This window comes from Podarcis tiliguerta, assembly GCF_965153285.1.
Source record: "Podarcis tiliguerta genome assembly, chromosome: 13".
Taxonomy (NCBI): Eukaryota; Metazoa; Chordata; class Lepidosauria; order Squamata; family Lacertidae; genus Podarcis; species Podarcis tiliguerta.
Genome location: NC_139546.1, coordinates 2,989,036 through 3,008,279, shown reverse-complemented (window position 1 = coordinate 3,008,279; position 19,244 = coordinate 2,989,036). Strand labels below are relative to the sequence as shown.

Genomic DNA, 19,244 nt, shown 5'->3' with positions numbered 1-19,244 from the left:
TAGGCTTTTTCTTACTTCTATTACTTCTTCTTCTGTAACTGCTGTTTCCATATGTTTTACCTCTGTGTCCTTTACAGTTGGTACTTTTTTGGACTAAGAATTTTTTTTTTATCATTTCAGAAGGAGGTGATTTTGAATGGTACAAACAGGAATTTTTTTTTTTACTCTTCACATATGTTTTGTGGAGAAGATCTCATTTCCCATTTTAGTCTTAATGCAGTTATGATAGTTTTATTTATTTTCTTTCCTAATCTTGTGGCTAATAGCTTAGTCCCCTTCCCTCCAAATTCAGAAAAAAAATGTTTTAGATGCAACAACTGGATCATTGTTTTTCCTATTTCTTAGCCTCTCGTTGGTTTTGCTTCATCTGCCGTGAGAAGGCAGTAGCAGGTGCGGTTCAGTTCCAACTTTGGCAATGTGAAAAGGTTTTGTTTATCCAAATGACTCATGTCAGGTGTCTGGAAGCAAACAGCAGCCTCTCACCAGGCACTTCTGACCCAGAGAGCTGCTTCAACATCCCCTCCCCAAAGACAGCTGTTATCCTGTTATAAACTGGACTAGACAAGCCCTAGATTTATCTTCAAAAGTCTATGAATCGTGGTGATTTCCCTCAGCAGGAATGTTAATGCTTCCTGTTGTATTTCGTGTGGCCTCAAGAAGCATGACTTCTACTTGCCGTTTCAGCTCAAGCCATTGTTTTGTGCTAAATTGAGTTGATTATCGAACCAGACAAAGCGGAAGGGTTTTTCTGGCATCTTTCCATAAAAGGAATGGAAAAATGCATAGGAGGTATAAATAGATAGGGAGAGAGCCCACCTCATTCAATCACTTCTACCGTCTGAACCCAGGTGGGAAGAATTACTGTATTACTAAAGCAAAGCTCATTTACTGTACCTGAAAATGCTACCTTTTCAGCAGTGTTGGATTGCAAGGTGAAACCCAGTTGTCCTCGTCTGTAGCAGACAGGAAGCAAAAAAGATTAAGTGAGCTTGTTGACTTAAATTTGACACTGTAACTGAAGCACAGGTGGGTAACACAACTACCTAGCACACCTAAGGACTAGAAATTGATTAATTAGTATGCAAACAATTGCTTCATTGTGTCTACAAAGAGGACAGGCTTGCAAATGGGAGACCTTTGGCCCATTAATCAGGCGTTTAATACAGGAGTGATTTGCAGGGTGGCTGATATAAGGCTTATATTGATTTTATTCTCATGCAGTGCAATTTTATACACGCCTACTTCGAAGGCCCATTGACTCCAATCACACTTACTCCCACGTAAATGAGCATAGGATTGCAGTATTCATATGTGTGACATGGGTGAAAAGTTGAAACCTGTCTCCTATATAAGCATGGGTGAGAACAGTCTATATATTATATGATAAACTGGGAATTGCCCTCATTTTTCAGTTCAGAAACTTTTATGTTTGACCACCTTTTACACTAAGGAAGGAGAAAATGCATGCCTAGGAAATTGTAATGAAGTGGACGGCTGAAGAATGACTTACCTTACGGCTCTCCATCTGGTTCTGGGCTGTTTACCATCAGAATGGGAACCTGGAATGGGCCACACAAACTTTGGATCCTGAAATGGTCAAATGCATGATCCCACAGAGATGGAAAGCAATAACCCTGCCTCACATGACGAAGAGTTGCTTCATCTGGTGGTAAAGTATGAAACTGTTTTTATCTGATTGGAAACCATTGGACAAGTTATTTAGAGTTTCTTGGTTTTTATTTAAAATTGCTTTTGTGTGGCCTGCAGCTCTGTATGCTGTTGGATTTTATTGGTTACTACTGGGAGAGAGAAACAGAGCATGGGGAGGGTGGATTGCGTATGGAGGGGGTAAGTTCCTGTTAATGTAATCAAATTTAAAGCTCCATAAAATGTAAATAATAATGATTACTAGTTGATGCTTTACAATAGGGTCAGTCTTTCATCACCTGCTTCCTTATCTTGTTCTGTTGATAAAGACACACTTCAGAAGAACATCTGCTTTGCTTGTGCATTGGTGTTTTGCATTTCTTCTTCTTATTCCTATTTTAAGTCTACCAATAGAGCAAAATGGAGCAAAAAAGTATTTAAACCCACTACAGATTCCATTGGTTTCAGTTGGACTTAGGAGGAAAGTACCCAATTTTATCAGTCCCTGAGCTTACAAAAGGCATGTGAGCTTGTGAACATCCTTACCGGGGATTTAATTTGAGTAACAAAATAAAACCACCCTATTCTTAAGAGATATAGTTTCTCATGGCAAAAGATAGAAGCTATTTTTGGCTGCCATAAATCATGAGTAGATTAGCACTGATCACTTGAGCCGATGTCCTTTAAATTAACAGTGATCTGGATATCCAAATGTTTTCCTTTTTTGGCACTAAAAGAGAAAAGAAGGAGTGCTCTATCCCAGCTGGAAAAAGTAGCTGAGATAATCTTGGGACAGCATTATAACTTTTCCAGCTTCCTCAAGTTGCTTTTAAGCCATGAGAATGTATAGAGAAATGTTAATCAGTTCCAGAAACTTAGGGACAGAATAAAAAACACTGTGATCCTAAGCATGGCTACTTTGAAGAAAGTCCTGCTGCTTTGTCTCTCTAGCTAAGTGAAATACCAGTCTGCTCAAGGATTTCTGGAACAGACATTTCTAATGGCAGCTGATAGTGTGAGGCAATTACACAATCAGTAGATGGGCCCTCCTTATAATCAATAATGTAAATAGACTTTAATAATAATTTAATATTTAACAATATTTAACAATTTAAATAGACTGAAACTTTTAAAAGGTGGAGACACTATGTATTGCTATATCTTACTGGTTACTGCATACACGTTCAATGTGGCTGTGAATGCCTTTGGCCCCACCCACTTTGAGCTGGGCTCCATCTGTTTTGAAACACAGTTCTTGTCTGTGGCTCTCTTCACATTTCTCACCCACACCTGTGAAAGGGGTTAATTATAGGGTCCAGAACAACATTATGGTTTAGATGCACACTCAGTGCTGCACTTGCTTGGCCTCATTAAACAATGTGCAGAAACTGCTGACAACAACATACACTAGAGAATCAAGGTAAAGGGACCCCTGACCATTAGGTCCAGTCGTGGCCGACTCTGGGGTTGCGGCGCTCATCTCGCTTTATTGGCCGAGGGAGCCGGCATCCAGCTTCCAAGTCATGTGGCCAGCATGACTAAGCCGCTTCTGGCGAACCAGCGCACAGAAACGCCATTTACCTTCCCGCCAGAGCGGTACCTATTTATCTACTTGCACTTTGACATGCTTTTGAACTGCTAGGTTGGCAGGAGCAGGGACTGAGCAACAGGAGCTCACCCCGTCGCGGGGATTCGAACCGCCGACCTTCTGATCAGCAAGTCCTAGGCTCTGTGGTTTAAACCACAGAACCACCCGCGTCCCTATTACACTAGAGAATACACAAGAGCAAAATCTGAACCCTCATTAACGCTGCTGGTTGCAGGGAAATGGCACACCATTCATTTAAGCAGTCGTCTCACAATGTCCATACCTTGAGAGAATGCGTTGCAGTGATATGGTTGTGGGCATGTTGTTTTAAATGGACCACGGCCAAGCCAGCTTCCTCCCTTGCTTCTCATGTTATTAATACATCAGGAAATGAGAGGTTGTGCTTCATATAGACTTTCTAGTGATCTCTTCTTAAGCAGAGCCCTTAGTTCTGTCCTAATAGTGGAGATAAGAGATTTCAACAAACATTAGCAATGTTTCCTGATGACCTGCCGGATGAGGATGTGAGTACAATACTCATGGAACATTGCAACTGGAATGATCCTTAAAACAGAAAAAATGAACTATGACTTAAAATAGCTGTTCATGACAACTCAAGGGCAGAATATAGATTAGTGCTCCTTAGATGTTAGGTACACATAGGGCAAGGTGTAGGATGGCCGCATCCATCCTTAAGTGATAGGTGATTGCTCACAACCTCCCCCTCCCCAAAATATGTTATCTGTCGGAGGGCATCCTTTCTGTTCTAAAGTAATAGGATCAATAGTTTCAATTACTGCACTTTTCACCAGCTGTTTGTAATTTTCTTTTTATTCTTCTACACATGGTTATAACATTTGCAGATATATTTTGGGTTAAATGGTCAATTTTGATTTAACTCTGTTTTTCTTTCTGGGAGTTTTCGAAAAACTCTTTCCTTTTCCCTCCCACTGACCACGGAAATAGATTTGATGGTTGCAAAGGTTTTGGTTGGGAGGTTTAGCTGGGAGAGCCAAAGGCAGGGAGCAGCATAGTTAGTGCAGGCCTATGCAAAAATAGCTGCAAAAGCGAAGTGGCAGCTGAAGTGTAGGTAAGTTCCCACGAAGCGAGACACAGTGATAACAGCAAGAACCTTTACTGAACTAACAGAACTAGACAACAGAGGCAAAGCAACTGCTTATATACGTTTCTGAAGGCCTGAGCCACTCCCACTCTCAACATGATTGGCTGTCTAAACTCCCAAACTACGAATCATAACTCAGAGTTTAAGAGCCAATGGCAGTGGCCCGAATCCTGAAATGTTCTGTGATTGGATATCATGTATCAAATCAAAACATGGGCTCAGATTCCTTAGTTCAAACTCAAGTTCAGGCAAATGCAGACCACTGAATATATAACAGCAGCTATCGTCAGGTCGGCGGTTTGAATCCCCGCGGTGGGGTGCGCTCCACTGCCCACTGCCTTCCCACAGAAAGGCTCTGTTCCTCTTGGCTAATGCATGTACATCTACCAGGCAGGGATCTTTCATGCCCATTGATCCTCAAAAGGATGGGATTGATTCAAAGTGTGGAGATCTTGATGACTTGGAAAAAGGCAGGGAAACCTTTTGGAATAAGAGTAAACAACAGCTGCCCATCATTCAGCCCCCGACATCTGCTGCTGCAACCCTGCAGAGCTGCTGGCAGTCAGTGTAGACCATACTGAGCTCAATGGACCGATGGGCCTGACTCTTGAGTCAGAACATGAAGCCACTGAGCCACGTCTTGTCTTCTCTGACATGCAGCTGGAGAAAGGCCTGAAAATACCCAACAGTAGATTTAGTAAGAATAGCTCTAAGAATAGCAGAGAAAAAGATCTAGGACATTGCAGGATAGAAAGCCATAAGTAGGTAGAACTTAACAGTTTTTAAACAACAACAACTTTTTATTGGGTTTTATAAACAGGGATGATAGGAATAGTAAATAATGCAAATAAACAGACCAAGTCTTTTGTGATGTCATTTGCACATCACAAAAATAGCACTATAAATTTGCAGTAATATCTACAAAATATGGTTCATTATTAGTGGTCAAGGGGCAAGTTGTTGGTTTATACAGTGGTTTAAATGAAAATGAAAAGAAGGGGAAACAGGATAGGGAAGAACTTAACATTAAGTTCCTGCTTCCATGGAAGGTTTTAGGGAATTGTGGGGGGCCCGCAGTATAGAGTTGAGGTTGGATAGATGCCCTAAAACTGTTGTTGGGTTGGTTCACTTGTTTAAAAAAGGACAAACAATTTTAAGAAGACATTTAGACTTTTGAGATGGAAGGATAGTGCAACAATTTCCTACCATCCACTCCTATGTACCACTCAAGCATCTGCCAAGTACCGAGTGAACACCATATGTTGGCCTCTGTTACAGCCATTGCTCATCTTACCTGCATATTATGAGCCTCTTGATCTACTGCAGATCAGTTAAAATGACATTTCAAAATGAGAAGCCTTAGAAGTAGGTTAAAAAAATATCTCATAACTCAAAAATGTTTTGCCTAGTGTAAGAGCCAACATTCACAGAGCACTCTGCTTTGCCAGGACCCCACACACATTGCTAGATTTCATGCATGCTGTTCTGAGAAGTTGGGGGACTGGGATTAATCCTCTCATAACCTATTTGTGGGTGTCTGACAGCCTGTTCCTCTCTTCCCCAAATGGAATGTTCTTTGTCTACTGCATTTATCAGATGGGTTATAAATCCTACAAGAACATGAAAGCAACCAAAACTGAGATAAATACTTTAGACCGGCAAGCCAGAAGATGGGGGAACCAGTAAATTCTTGATCTGATGCACATATTTCAGGTTAAGGGAGCTTATTTTCTCTCCCTGAAAACAGAAATGATGGGATCTCTTCTGGTCCTAGAACTTAGAACATTCTAAAAGGTGAAAATGAAAAAGGTGTTTATGCTGGAACCTCAAAGCCAAAGTGAGAGCATTTGGGTCAAAATTAAGGGAGAGAAGAATAATAGTGACCTCATTGTGGGAGTTTACTATAGATCCCCAAGCCAAACGGAGGACATAGATGATGCCTTCCTGGAACAGATGGCCAAGCATGCAAAAGGAAGGGAGATAGTAGTAATGGGGGACTTCAATTACCCAGATATTTGTTGGATGTCAAACTCAGCCAAGAGCATAAGGTCAAACAGATTCCTCACTGGCCTTGCAGACAACTTCATTGTCCAGAAAGTGGGAGAAGCAACAAGAGGAACAGCCATTTTAGATCTGGTCCTAACCAATGTCGATGACCTGGTTAATGGGGTAGAAGTGGAAGGATCATTAGGCGCAAGTGATCATGCTCTTCTGAAGTTTACTATACAACGGAAAGGAGCAGCCAAGCATACTAGGACTCAATTTCTTGACTTTAAGAAAGCCGACTTCATAAAACTTAGGGAAGTGCTGGGTGAGATCCCATGGACAGTAATACTAAAAGGAAAGGGAGTTCATGATGGCTGGGAGTTTGTTAAGAGGGAGATAGTAAAAGCACAACTTCAGGCAATACCAATGAGACGGAAACATGGAAGGTGCCTAAAGAAGCCAGGGTGGCTATCTAAAGAACTTTTAACTGAGTTAAGATTAAAAAAGGATGTGTACAAAAAATGGAGAAGGGGGGAAACCACCAAAGAGGAATTCAAACAAATAGCCAGCACGTGTAGACACAAAGTCAGAAAAGCTAAAGCACAGAATGAACTCAGGCTTGCTAGAGAGGTTAAAAGCAACAAAAAAGGCTTCTATGGGTATGTTCGTAGCAAAAGGAAGAACAAAGAAACAGTGGGGTCACTCAGAGGAGAAGATGGTGAAATGCAAACAGGGGACACAGAAAGGGCTGAACTCCTCAATGCCTTCTTTGCCTCAGTCTTCTCCGATAAAGAAAACAATGCCCGACCTGAAGAATTTGGAGGAAATGATTCAGCAGAGGAAACACAGCCCAGAATAACTAAGGAGATAGTACAAGAATACTTGGCTAGTTTAGATGTATTCAAGTCTCCAGGGCCAGATGAACTGCATCCAAGAGTATTAAAAGAACTGGCAGATGTGATCTCAGAACCACTGGCAGTCATCTTTGAGAATTCCTGGAGAACAGGCGAAGTCCCGGCAGACTGGAGGAGGGCAAATGTTGTCCCTATTTTCAAAAAGGGGAAAAGAGAGGACCCAAATAATTACCGCCCAGTCAGTCTAACATCAATACCAGGGAAGATTCTGGAGCAGATCATTAAGCAAACAATCTGTGAGCACCTAGAAAGGAATGCTGTGATCACCAATAGTCAGCATGGATTTCTGAAAAATAAGTCATGTCAGACTAACCTGATCTCATTTTCTGACAGAATTACAAGCCTGGTAGATGAAGGGAACGCAGTGGATGTAGTCTACCTTGATTTCAGCAAGGCATTTGACAAGGTGCCCCATGATATTCTTGTAAAGAAGCTGGTAAAATGCGGTCTTGACTATGCTACCACTCAGTGGATTTGTAACTGGCTGACTGACCGGACCCAAAGGGTGCTCATCAATGGTTCCTCTTCATCCTGGAGAAGAGTGACTAGTGGGGTGCCACAGGGTTCTGTCTTGGGCCCGGTCTTATTCAACATCTTTATCAACGACTTGGATGATGGACTCAAGGGCATCCTGATCAAATTTGCAGATGACACCAAACTGGGAGGCGTGGCTAACACCCCAGAAGACAGGATCACACTTCAAAACGACCTTGACAGATTAGAGAACTGGGCCAAAACAAACAAGATGAATTTTAACAGGGAGAAATGTAAAGTATTGCACTTGGGCAAAAAAAATGAGAGGCACAAATACAAGATGGGTGACACCTGGCTTGAGAGCAGTACATGTGAAAAGGATCTAGGAGTCTTGGTTGACCACAAACTTAACATGAGCCAACAGTGTGACGCGGCAGCTAAAAAAGCCAATGCAATTCTGGGCTGCATCAATAGGAGTATAGCATCTAGATCAAGGGAAGTTATAGTGCCACTGTATTCTGCTCTGGTCAGACCTCACCTGGAGTACTGTGTCCAGTTCTGGGCACCACAGTTCAAGAAGGACACTGACAAACTAGAACGTGTACAGAGGAGGGCAACCAAAATGGTCAAAGGCCTGGAAACAATGCCTTATGAGGAACGGCTAAGGGAGCTGGGCATGTTTAGCCTGGAGAAGAGGAGGTTAAGGGGTGATATGATAGCCATGTTCAAATATATAAAAGGATGTCACCTAGAGGAGGGAGAAAGGTTGTTTTCTGCTGCTCCAGAGAAGCGGACACGGAGCAATGGATCCAAACTACAAGAAAGAAGATTCCACCTAAACATTAGGAAGAACTTCCTGACAGTAAGAGCTGTTCGACAGTGGAATTTGCTGCCAAGGAGTGTGGTGGAGTCTCCTTCTTTGGAGGTCTTTAAGCAGAGGCTTGACAACCATATGTCAGGAGTGCTCTGATGGTGTTTCCTGCTTGGCAGGGGGTTGGACTCGATGACCCTTGTGGTCTCTTCCAACTCTATGATTCTATGATTCTATGATTCTATGATTCTAGGCCTGGCCATAGCAAGCCCCACTGCACCACGGACTGGAGACTGTCCATAATGCCCATTAAACTGCTTTCCCAGCCCGTTCCACCCATCATATCACCCTCCACAGGAACCAATACAGAGCATAGGATATGCATGTGATATAGCAGTAATTAATTTTTAAAGGTTGTCTGAAAAATAAATGTTTTATACGCAAAAAAATTGTCCAGTAGCACCTTAGAGACCAACTAAGTATGTTCTGGGTATAAGCTTTCGTGTGCATGCACACTTCTTCAGATACTTAGTTGGTCTCTAAGGTGCTACTGGACATTTTATTTATTTATTTTGACTGCATCAGACCAACACAATACCTGAATCTAGAATGTTTTATACACGTTTGTGTAGGAAGGAAACAAGTGGCCCTCTCTTGGGAGTTCTGGAGCATTGGGGTTGCCACAACTGTGAACACGCTATACATCTGAAGTAGTTTCAAAACACGCTCTTTCCCTCCAAAAAGTCTGGACATGGTAGTTTACCCCTCACAGAGTTAAATTTCCCAGCAACCATTAATGAACTGCAGTGCCCAGAATGCTTTGAGGAGAAAAAGATTGCTCTGAATATGGCAGAGGCTAATTTAGCTTTCTGTATAGGATCTGATGTGGAGGAGACCTAAATCAAGGCCTCTCTTGCCTGGGTGGGGATATGGGAGATCACCAGGACCTATCATGTTTGGATGAAAACATGGCTTCGATGGCTGTTTCCCCAAAACACAAGTATCTTTTTCGGGATTGAACCACTAATGCCAAATTAATTTCAAAATTATTACTTACCTGCCTTCCCACTATGTCTAATTCTCCCCACGTTTGTCAATTTTGTCAATGCTACAGGGTCCATACGTTCCACAATAATAATATTCCTGAATGCAGGCAGGTAGATGACAACTTTTCATGGAGCTCAGGATAAAGATAATTCCTCCAAGCTTCTAGTGTGGTCCCTTGAGTAACTTTGAATAGCTTCTCTCCACATGAAATAGATCACCTGCAACATTGGGTGAAAGATTACTGCATTGCAGGGGGGTGGACTAGATGACCCTTGCGGTCCCTTCCAAGTCTACAATTCTATAAAATAAGAAACCAGGATAAGGAACCACTGGTTACTTGAAATCTTTCAAAGATTTTTCTAACTGATGTCATAATGCTGAGCTATGAGCTGCAGGATGACATCATGATACAGAGTTAGCTAGGTCATAAATGCCTCCAAAGCATGCTATCTTACGGAAGTGATAACTAGGTGTGACAGAAGCGGACCTGTGTGAGTGTGTTCAGGCTTGCCACAAAGCCTCCCCCAGCCACCAACCTACACAAACATACAAGCCATTTCAGTTGAGGTATGAAAGTCAAACTCCATTTGCTACATATTGCAGTTGGGATTTTTGAACGACCGTATTCCTTCATATGAACCTGCCCAAGCTCTAAGATCTTGGGGGGAAGCCTCTCTCTGCCCCACCACCGTCACAGGCACATTAGGTGGGGACGTGGGAAGGGCCTTCTTGGTGGCTGCTCCCAGATAACTTTGGAACTTCCTCCCTAGAGAGGCTGGACTGGCTCCTTCCTTGTTGCCCATCCACCAGCAGGTGAAGACTTTTATTCCTACAGGCTCTTGGGAACTGACTGTTTTAAGGAAAGGGCTTTTAATAGTGTGGTGCTGTTTTCTACTAGAATTTATATATCTGTTCGTATATTAGTTTAATTCTGTTTAATTCCTTTTTAACTATTATCACACAGAGAGAGAGAGAGAGAGAGCTTTCTGTGTTTTACACATTTGTTTTCATTTTTGTGAGCCACCCTGAGCTCCAGTTCTGGGGAAAAGGAAGGATATAAATATAAATAGTTTTAATTAAATTTATTTCTGTACATTTGTTTAGCTCCAGTTGCTCATAATCCCATTCTTCTTTCAAAATTTGGACAAATGTGTGCAATGAAGTTGCACTGCCTTTCTAAATGAATTCAGGAATTCTCTCAAGAGCTTTGTGAGTTTACTTCTACCACCTCAGAGATCTGTTTTAAGCTCATTTATCTTTGCTACCTGTTAATAACAGACTTCTGCAAAGCTAAAAAGATTATTAATATTAGATGATCAACACCAAGCCTCATACTGGAAGCTCCAGAGTGGAATCAGTCCCAGTAGAGCTTGCATTTGGTGTCACACGTAAAAACCCTACTTGTCAAGGATCCACGCGGAATGCATTTTAAGGCTCCTGATTTCTGCTTTGTGTGCTTACCTGCTCTGCACCTGACAATGCATATGACGTCAGGTGTAGGGCAGGTGTGTGTGGTTGGGAAGAGACCTCATGGGCCAAATTAGAGCCCGGCAGAGCATAATTCGGGCTGTGGGCCAGAGGTTGCCCACTGGTGTTTTATAATCATGAACTAAAAAACAGCTGCGTATGTAAGATATCCCATGTGCTGAATCTTCAGTAGGTCCTAGCAGAAAGACTGTGTGGGTTTGCAAGGCCTATGTACATTTTTAAAAGCAGGAGGGTGGATGACCACAGCACGTGCCAGAGATGATAAAATGCTAGGTTTATAAACTGAGATGAAAGCTTGGATTTGGCAGCCTTGAAAACAACTGTAGACCCTCCCCCTGCATAATTTACGTCTGCTCTGTTCCAACATCTGGTGCACTTATTTAAAACTCTACTTCTCCACATTTTAAATAGATGTGTTGGTTTGTTGGATAAAGAATGGGAATTGGGATTTACTAACATTAGGCAATGGATCAACATCAATACAGTCAAATCATAGCTTGTGCACATTTAACACATGCTCAGCGGCTGGCCAGCTGATACCGCACAAGTTAAACGTGTGCAAGGTGGGCTCTCGGACTTGCTTACTGTGCTATGGGATCCTCCCGCAAGATGTCATGGGAGCCTGCCAGAGCCTGTTAAGCAAGGCCTGCTCAGCACACAGGCTTTGGAAAGGGAGGGGTGGTGGCATGGAGGTGCTTTTAGGGGTTTTCTTAATATACACGCAATTTCCTGGAGCACAGCCCCCATGCAAGCTGTGAGCTGACTGTAGCGATGGAATTGTCAAATGTAGGCAGGAAAGTAAAGCCATTCCCAGCTCGAGATAGACAATGTGCATTTTAAACATTTCCCCCTGGCCTTTCCATACCAGCCATAGATAACACAAGATTGTTGCAAGACAACGGATTGACTTCGCCCCTGGAGAAACACTCCATTTTCTCTTGACACAGATGGATGCCAGCAACAACAACGAAATCTATACTGCAACACGCTTACTATTAAAGAGACTTTCTGGTTCATTCTGAAGCCACTTTTTGTTCTTTCTTGAAGCTGACTATAGGATACAATGGTGAAATCTTGAATTTTAGTGTACCTGTGATTGGGCAGTAGAAAGTCCATTCTGAAACACAAGAGAGTAACATAGGAGGTGTTCATGATCTTTCTTTCTTTGGGTTTTGGTTGTTTGTAAGCATAATAAATAATAATTACTGAGCCAATGCACATTCCCTAATGGGAACAATTCCTGCTGAAATGAATGAGTTGGGAATGATGGGCAGCTGTTGTTTACGCTTATTCCAAAAGGTTTCCCTGCCTTTTTCCAAGTCATCAAGATCTCCACACTTTGAATCAATCCCATCCTCTTGAGGATCAATGGGCATGAAAGATCCCTGCCTGATAGATGAACATGCATTAGCCAAGAGGAACAGAGCCGTTCTGTGGGAAGGCAGTGGGCAGACAAACTGTGCAACAGAAGATCATGAATCCTGCTGATCTGCAGGACATTATTATTTAGGGTAAAAGTATGGGTAAAATTACAAGTAATCAAGCTGGCCCTTTAGCAACAACTAATGCTCAATATCTTCAAAGGAAAAGCAACCATGTAGAATTACATTATGTCTGATGAAGAATTTTGATGTATTTGAAAACTTGCTCAATTCTTTCTTAACTTTAGCTAAAGTGAATAAACACATTTGCCTACTGTTGCTTTTAGATTATTATCTAGAAGTTTAGTCTAATGCATGACCCAAGCATTAGAAAGATTATGGGATAGGAGAGTGCATGGCATGGCATGGCAAGGCAGCTACTGGTGGCAAGCGTTCTTCCAGTGTTAATTGATGTCAATTAGGGTGTTGTTTCTCTTACAATTAATTTATTAATCATTTTATATCGTTCATCCAAAACATGTTTTAAAGCATTTATCATGTTAATGTCAAATATATAAAATGTGCAGACATTTGGGAGCTTTAAAATTCCACTGCTGTTTCAGTATAGAGTCCTTGCTAAATTATTTGTTTCTTTAACTAGAATTCTGAAAGAATGTGGATGTTGAGAAAAAAAGAACAAAGAGAGGCAGGGTAATAAGCTACCTTATAAAAATCTCACAAATCGTAAAGGAATGTATAAGACACTGTTGCTAAATAAATATTCACAGAAAATTACTTCACACTACATTTGTTGAACAGTTTAATCAAGACGTGCATTCACTGGATCCAGCAGACAAAGGGATGTGTTTTTAAACATGAGTTGACAAAGAGTTGAGGCATGCATAAGCAATTGGACATGAGAAAAACCAAAGAGAATGTACGGTGCCTTCCACCCCTGAGCTGTGGGAGGCTTCCTATTTAATTCACTGAGATAAACAGGACATTGAGTGGGAATTTAAAATGAATTGGGGGCACTTGAAACAAAGATGTTCTTAGACTGCCAGCCTCTAACCATCTACAATGTACCAGTGCTTTATTTTTATTTCTGAGAACTTCTCTGGACACGATATTAGATTTGCTAGCACCGTTAGTTCAGAATGGGGCAATTCTATTAGTGGCATTCTGGTTTGTGCCAATATTGCCCCATAAACTTGCAGATCAGTTGGGCTGTTGCTTATTCACCCTGTGCTGATTGTACCCTGCACTGATTTTATACCTGTGCCAGACTAGAAAAGAGAGAGTAGGAACAGGCTGTACCAAATCTATTGCTCTATGTGTGAGGTGCGAAAATGTGTTTTGTATCTGTCACTCTATATATGCAGTGCTTCTCAACCGAAAGCTGCATGGCATCAGTGCTCAGGTTTGTTCCAATCATTTTCCTGTCTGCACAGGGGGGTGTGGGTGGGTGGGTGAAGAAAATCACTGTGAAAAACAACAGCCCAGGGTGTCCTTTCTCTGCACAGCTGATTGGGCAGAATCCAATTATGGTTGTGTGCTGATGAAAGGTGTTCCATCAGCGGAAATTGGAGGGGGGACTTTATGGTCATTCTGTGGCCCCTCAATGCTGGTAAGGCCAAGATGATCCTGTTGGGGGAGGACTGGGAAATGGCCTGGATCTCAAGACTCCAAAGCCATTGTGATGCTCCAGGATGCCCAAACTAGGGGAAATATAGACCATATTCTGAGCTGGTCTAAATCTCCCTCTCCTTTCTTTCAAACTGTTTTTAAAAACTGTGCTAAGTGGATGGAGGAGTCTTTTACTCTGCCACTGAAAATCTGGCATGGCAGCAGATAGACTACATTTGGAGATCAACCCCAGCTCCCCTGCCATAGGATTACACCTCAAGAAAACCATTTTCACTGAAAATAGGAGGCAGTCTTAGGCTTCAATTCTATGGTTCCTGGAAGGTCATTGCTGGGGCCATAGTATTCTTCAGATCTCTCCCAGGATGGTGAGAGAGTTCTCCATTTAGTGTATAAGTTTGGATCTCCTTCTCTATCTCTGTGCCTGTTCTTCAGCCAGTGTCCCTTCAGCACTGGAGAGGGCAAACAGGAAGTGTTCGGAGAGAGACACTGTGGACCCACAACCATCCCATTCACCCAACACATCCCCAGAACAGGAGACAAACTGCACTGCAGTTTATTTCCCACCCAATGCAATATAAACTCTCCCCCACCATTAAAAAAGAAAACATAACCCTTTCCACCTTTTGCCCCACCGCACCAGTGTGGGCCCAGCAGGTTGTGAGATAAAGCGGGTTGTCGCTTTTGGTTCTCCCTCCCTTTTTATGATTTGCTTTCAGTTCTGTTCTGTTCAGTTCATTTCACTTTTAACTGGTATACCACCTCCCTTCTATATTACTATGCACAAGGCGGTTTACAAGCTGAAGAAACAACAAAATATAAAAAGACCGCACAACTGATAACCATCTGATCCAATACTGCACAAAAAAGTCATAATAAAAACCTAACTTTAAAATAAACAACATATCAAATAAAGTAATATTCAATGATCCATCTGAATATAATTGTATACATAGTCTGGGAAAGGCTCCTAAGACTGGAGGGAAGGGCGAGGCAGATGGAAGAAAACATTACCTGATGGCCAGCACAAAATCTGTCTCCCCTCACAAGTGTATTGTATGCAATAGTTGATGGCAGGCTTTAATATGTAAAATACTGGAGTCCAGGGGCACCATCTCCTATGGGCCAAGCCCCCCCCCCCCATGTTTAAATGGGGCAGAGGAGGCCAAGCACCCAGCTGAGCATGGCACAGCTTCGGTGGCTGGCTCTTCCTCTTCCTCCTGCCATGGAGGGCAAGGAGCAGGGAAGCAGCCCCCAGCCCATGGGGGGAGGGGGAGGAGGGGGAGGAAACTGGCACCACTGGCCATTGAATCCACTCTGCCACCACTTTTGGCTCAACTCCAGCTCCTCTGTACGTCCTGCCATCACACACGTGACAGCCCCCCACCCCAATTGTCCTCAGAAGTTGGAGCCTCTGCTGGAGACAGCCTAAGATCTCTACAGTTGCTGAATGCGAATCAGAGCTGTGTGAGCATGCCGCAATCACTATGTGTGTGGTAGTATCCTAACATTAAACACAATTTGCTATGGGATAGAAACTTCTCCTCTACCCACCATAATATATATTTAGAGTATCATGAAAGGTCTCATGGACATGTACGTACCTCCCACGCTCCTTCTGCAGAGCTGAGGCCAATGTTTTAATCTCACAACAACCCCTGTGAGAAATGTTAAGCTCTAAGAGAAGGCTTCCTCAAGGATAGTTACATAAGTAAGTGGGTTACATAGCATGGGTTGCCAGTGCCTGGGGCAGGGTAAGTGTTGCGCACCCCTGGAAGACTGGGCAATGGTCAGTCCCTTCACTGGCCAGCATCTAATCAAGGCAGTCCCTCCCTCCTCCCCCTTGGCTCAGGGATGGGGCACGTGTGGGCATCCCTTCGCCAGCCACGAGGAGGCGGTGGCCCCAGCCCTGAAGGCCCAGCCCAGGTGGCCCAGCCCAGGCATGGCTTGCCTCCCAGCAGCTCCATGCTCATGGGGGTGCAACCTCAGAAATTTCCACCTGGGGCCATGACTCCCCATGCTACGCCACTGAATGAGGGTGTGGACCTGAGCTCACCACATCCAAGCCCATCACTCAAGACACTGCCCCACCAGTGGCTTTCATGTAAGCTTCAGCCTGCCACTGGTGCTGTGCCTCTCACTACAGCCAGACATGAGATAGAGTCAATGTCTCTGCACTAGGAAAAGTTTTGCTTGCTGAGTTTTTTGCAGCTGCAAGCCAGGCTGGTAGTCAGCTGGCAGCACTGCTCTCACATTCCCCACACTAACACATTTCTGCTTCATCTTTTTGCTTTAAAGCATTCAACTAAGTGCAAACATACCCCGTGGATTTACCTGAAATTAAAGTGTTGTGAATTTCATTTCATTCTCAGAATTAAAATCGGATCCTCAGTATCAATTACTGCTTTGCTGGGATCTGCTGAATAAATAATTAAAGGCAAAACTTTGGTATACATTACATCAACACCAGCTTTTCCCAGCCTCTGCCCAACCCTGATTACATATTAACCTAACAAAAATGTCTTACTTTTTGGTGAGTCAAATGCCAGATGACAGACACTGTTATTGAATGACTGCACATTTTAGATTGTGAATTATGAAAATAAGATTCAGAATATGGTCTTAAATGCCTTTAATTCTACTTAACAAAATTAACGCCAGTTTATAGCAAGTACTCTAATTAAATTGTTTTTGTGGACCATGTTAAGATAATACTGCATAATTAAGCACATAATCCATCTAAAGTTAAGGCGCTTTCAAGGCTCAAATTCTATGCACACATTTGAAAGAAAGCTCTACTGTTGTCAGTGAGACTTACCGTACTTCTGAGCATGCATGCAAGCAAAAGATTGGGCTAAAAATCTCATTACTGTCAATGTGACTGTTAAGCACTAAAATGAGACTTAAAAGAGTTCAGCCTTGGCTGGATTCTGTGCAACTGCCTCTAACAGCAGCTTGATGTGCTAACATTAGCAAGTGAAAATGTGTATCTGTGCTGGGAAAACCTTCACATCCCAATTTGTGCTGCTAAAGTAACAGGAGCCAGCCAGGATATTAAAAAACAAACACACAGCCAGATAACCCTGTTGGACATTATCTACTTGCATGGTGTTAAGTTATCCCATATAATTACCATTTTTGTTACAATGTATTCTATTGATGGAAGAGACAAGCTATAGTTAGTAATAAATAAATAAATAAATAAATAATGGCTCTACCTTGATCCTTAACATTACTTAATAAAATGCATGGATGTCTAAAGATGATGAGGAATGGGGAAACAAGGAGCCTTCATTGTATTGATAATATTTATTAAGGCTTTCCAGATATGTGGATGTTTGTTCCTGAAGCAGAGTTATATTTTAGGTTGCTAGAACCCCCAAGAAAAACCCACATTAGGGAGCTCTTTTTTATTTCCTGTCAGAAGATGGGGGGGTATTGTTTTGTTTGTTACTATGTAATGCATTTTATGTTTTTATCCTGCCTTGTGATCTTCAGGTGAGGAAGGGTGTTGTTTAGTTGTTTAGTCGTGTCCGACTCTTTGTGACCCCATGGACCAGAGCACGCCAGGCACTCCTGTCTTCCACTGCCTCCCGCAGTTTGGTCAAACTCATGTTTGTAGCTTCGAGAACACTGTCCAACCATCTCGTCCTCTGTCGTTCCCTTCTCCTTGTGCCCTCCATCTTTCCCAACATCAGGGTCTTTTCCAGGGAATCTTCTCTTCTCCTGAGGTGGCCAAAGTCTTGGAGCCTCAGCTTCACAATCTGTCCTTCCAGTGAGCACTCAGGGCTGATTTCCTTCAGAATGGATAGGTTAGATGAAGGGTGGTATATAATATTATTATTATTATTACTATTACTACTACTACTACTACTACTACTAATAATAATAATAATAATATCCTGGGAAGCTTTAATGCTGTTCCCCGGGGCTTTTCATCAAGCTGGATGGTAAACAAAACCAAAATTATAAAGGGGAGGGAGAGAGAAAAATATTGGGCAGGTGGTGAAGCCATCGCTTTCGAAGTTCCCGGTGTTTCCTACCAAGCAGCCGAGCTGATTCTCTGTAGCAGCAACGAAGCATCTCATTCCCGCTCCCCGAGCTGTCCGTCGAGATGAACTTTTGAGGGGTAAAGCCCGGCACATTTTCGGCCTGTCCCGCGGGGACCCCCACAGCAGCCTGCTTTTTTAAAACAACAGCAACGTCCCCCCCCCCCGGCCTCGAAATTGCCGCTCCCCCCCCCCCCAAAGTACCAGCTACCGAGCCAGAGACAAGACCAAGCAAAGCAAGGCGGCCGCCTCAGCCCGCCCGCCCCCCGACTCAGGTTCCCTTCCTGGCTCCCGGCAGCTCCAGCTCGGCGCGGGGCGGGGCGGCCCGTCCTGGCGGCCGCCCCTCTCTCTCTCCCCTCCCGCTCCCATTCATTTGCTCAGCCCGGAGAGGAGCGAGACGCTGCCGCCGCGCTGCAGGTGAGTCGCCGCGCTCCGCCGCCCCCGAGGGGGAGAGAGCGGGCCGGGCTGCGGGGCCCCTGGGCGCTTCAGCCCGAGCGGAGGAAAAAGAAGGAGCCGCCGCCGCCCCCTTTCCCCGGGGGCGCCCGCTTCCTGGGCGCGTGGTTGCCCCGCTCCGGGCGCCCCTCCGCGGCAATGGGGCTGAGCTGAAAAGCCCATGAAGCGCCCTGGCCGCCTCGCAGGGAGCAGGAGACCCCGCTCCTCCGCCGTCCCCTTCTTCCTCTCTCTCCCCTTCGGCGCCCGCGCCCGGTTCCCGGGCTGCTGCCCGAGGCGCTCGCCGTCCAACGTTTCTTGTTCATTTCCTTGCAGGCGGGGGGGGGGGCGGAAGGGGGCAGGAAGACCCCGCCGTCTCCGCCGTTTGTGCCGTGACTTTCCCCGGGTGCGCTTCCCCTCCGGTCTTCTTGGCCGAACATCCACCTGTTGCGGCGGAGCCCAGGCGCCCCGGGAGGCTGGCCGGTGGCGCCGCTTCCATCCTGCGGACAAAAGGGCTGCCGCCCCCGCGAAACCAGGAGCAGCTCTCTGGTGCTCGAGGTCTTTGCAGGCCCTTCATCTCCCCTCCATCGCGCCCCGGGAAAAGTGCTCTGGGCGCCCCAGCCGCCGGCCCTGCCGGGGCGACTCCTGCGTCTTGCTCCCCGGTTGCAAACGGTGCCTGTAAG

The 19,244-nt window shown here is 44.1% G+C and overlaps 1 long non-coding RNA gene across 2 annotated transcripts; it reads right to left on the bottom strand.

Moving 5' to 3' along the window:
* Nucleotides 1–4,877: 4,877 nt before the first annotated feature.
* On the bottom strand, nucleotides 4,878–18,399 carry LOC310661682. 2 transcript variants are annotated; one of them, XR_014504055.1, is made up of 5 exons: nucleotides 18,337–18,399; nucleotides 16,418–16,502; nucleotides 12,072–12,195; nucleotides 9,601–9,808; nucleotides 4,878–5,030 (listed from the first exon to the last, which is right to left on the bottom strand). It is a non-coding gene; the product is annotated as an uncharacterized lncRNA (long non-coding RNA). The 2 variants fall into 2 exon arrangements; XR_014504056.1 differs by lacking the exon at nucleotides 18,337–18,399 and having other exon boundaries at nucleotides 16,418–17,786.
* Between the last annotated feature and the right edge of the window lie 845 nt (nucleotides 18,400–19,244).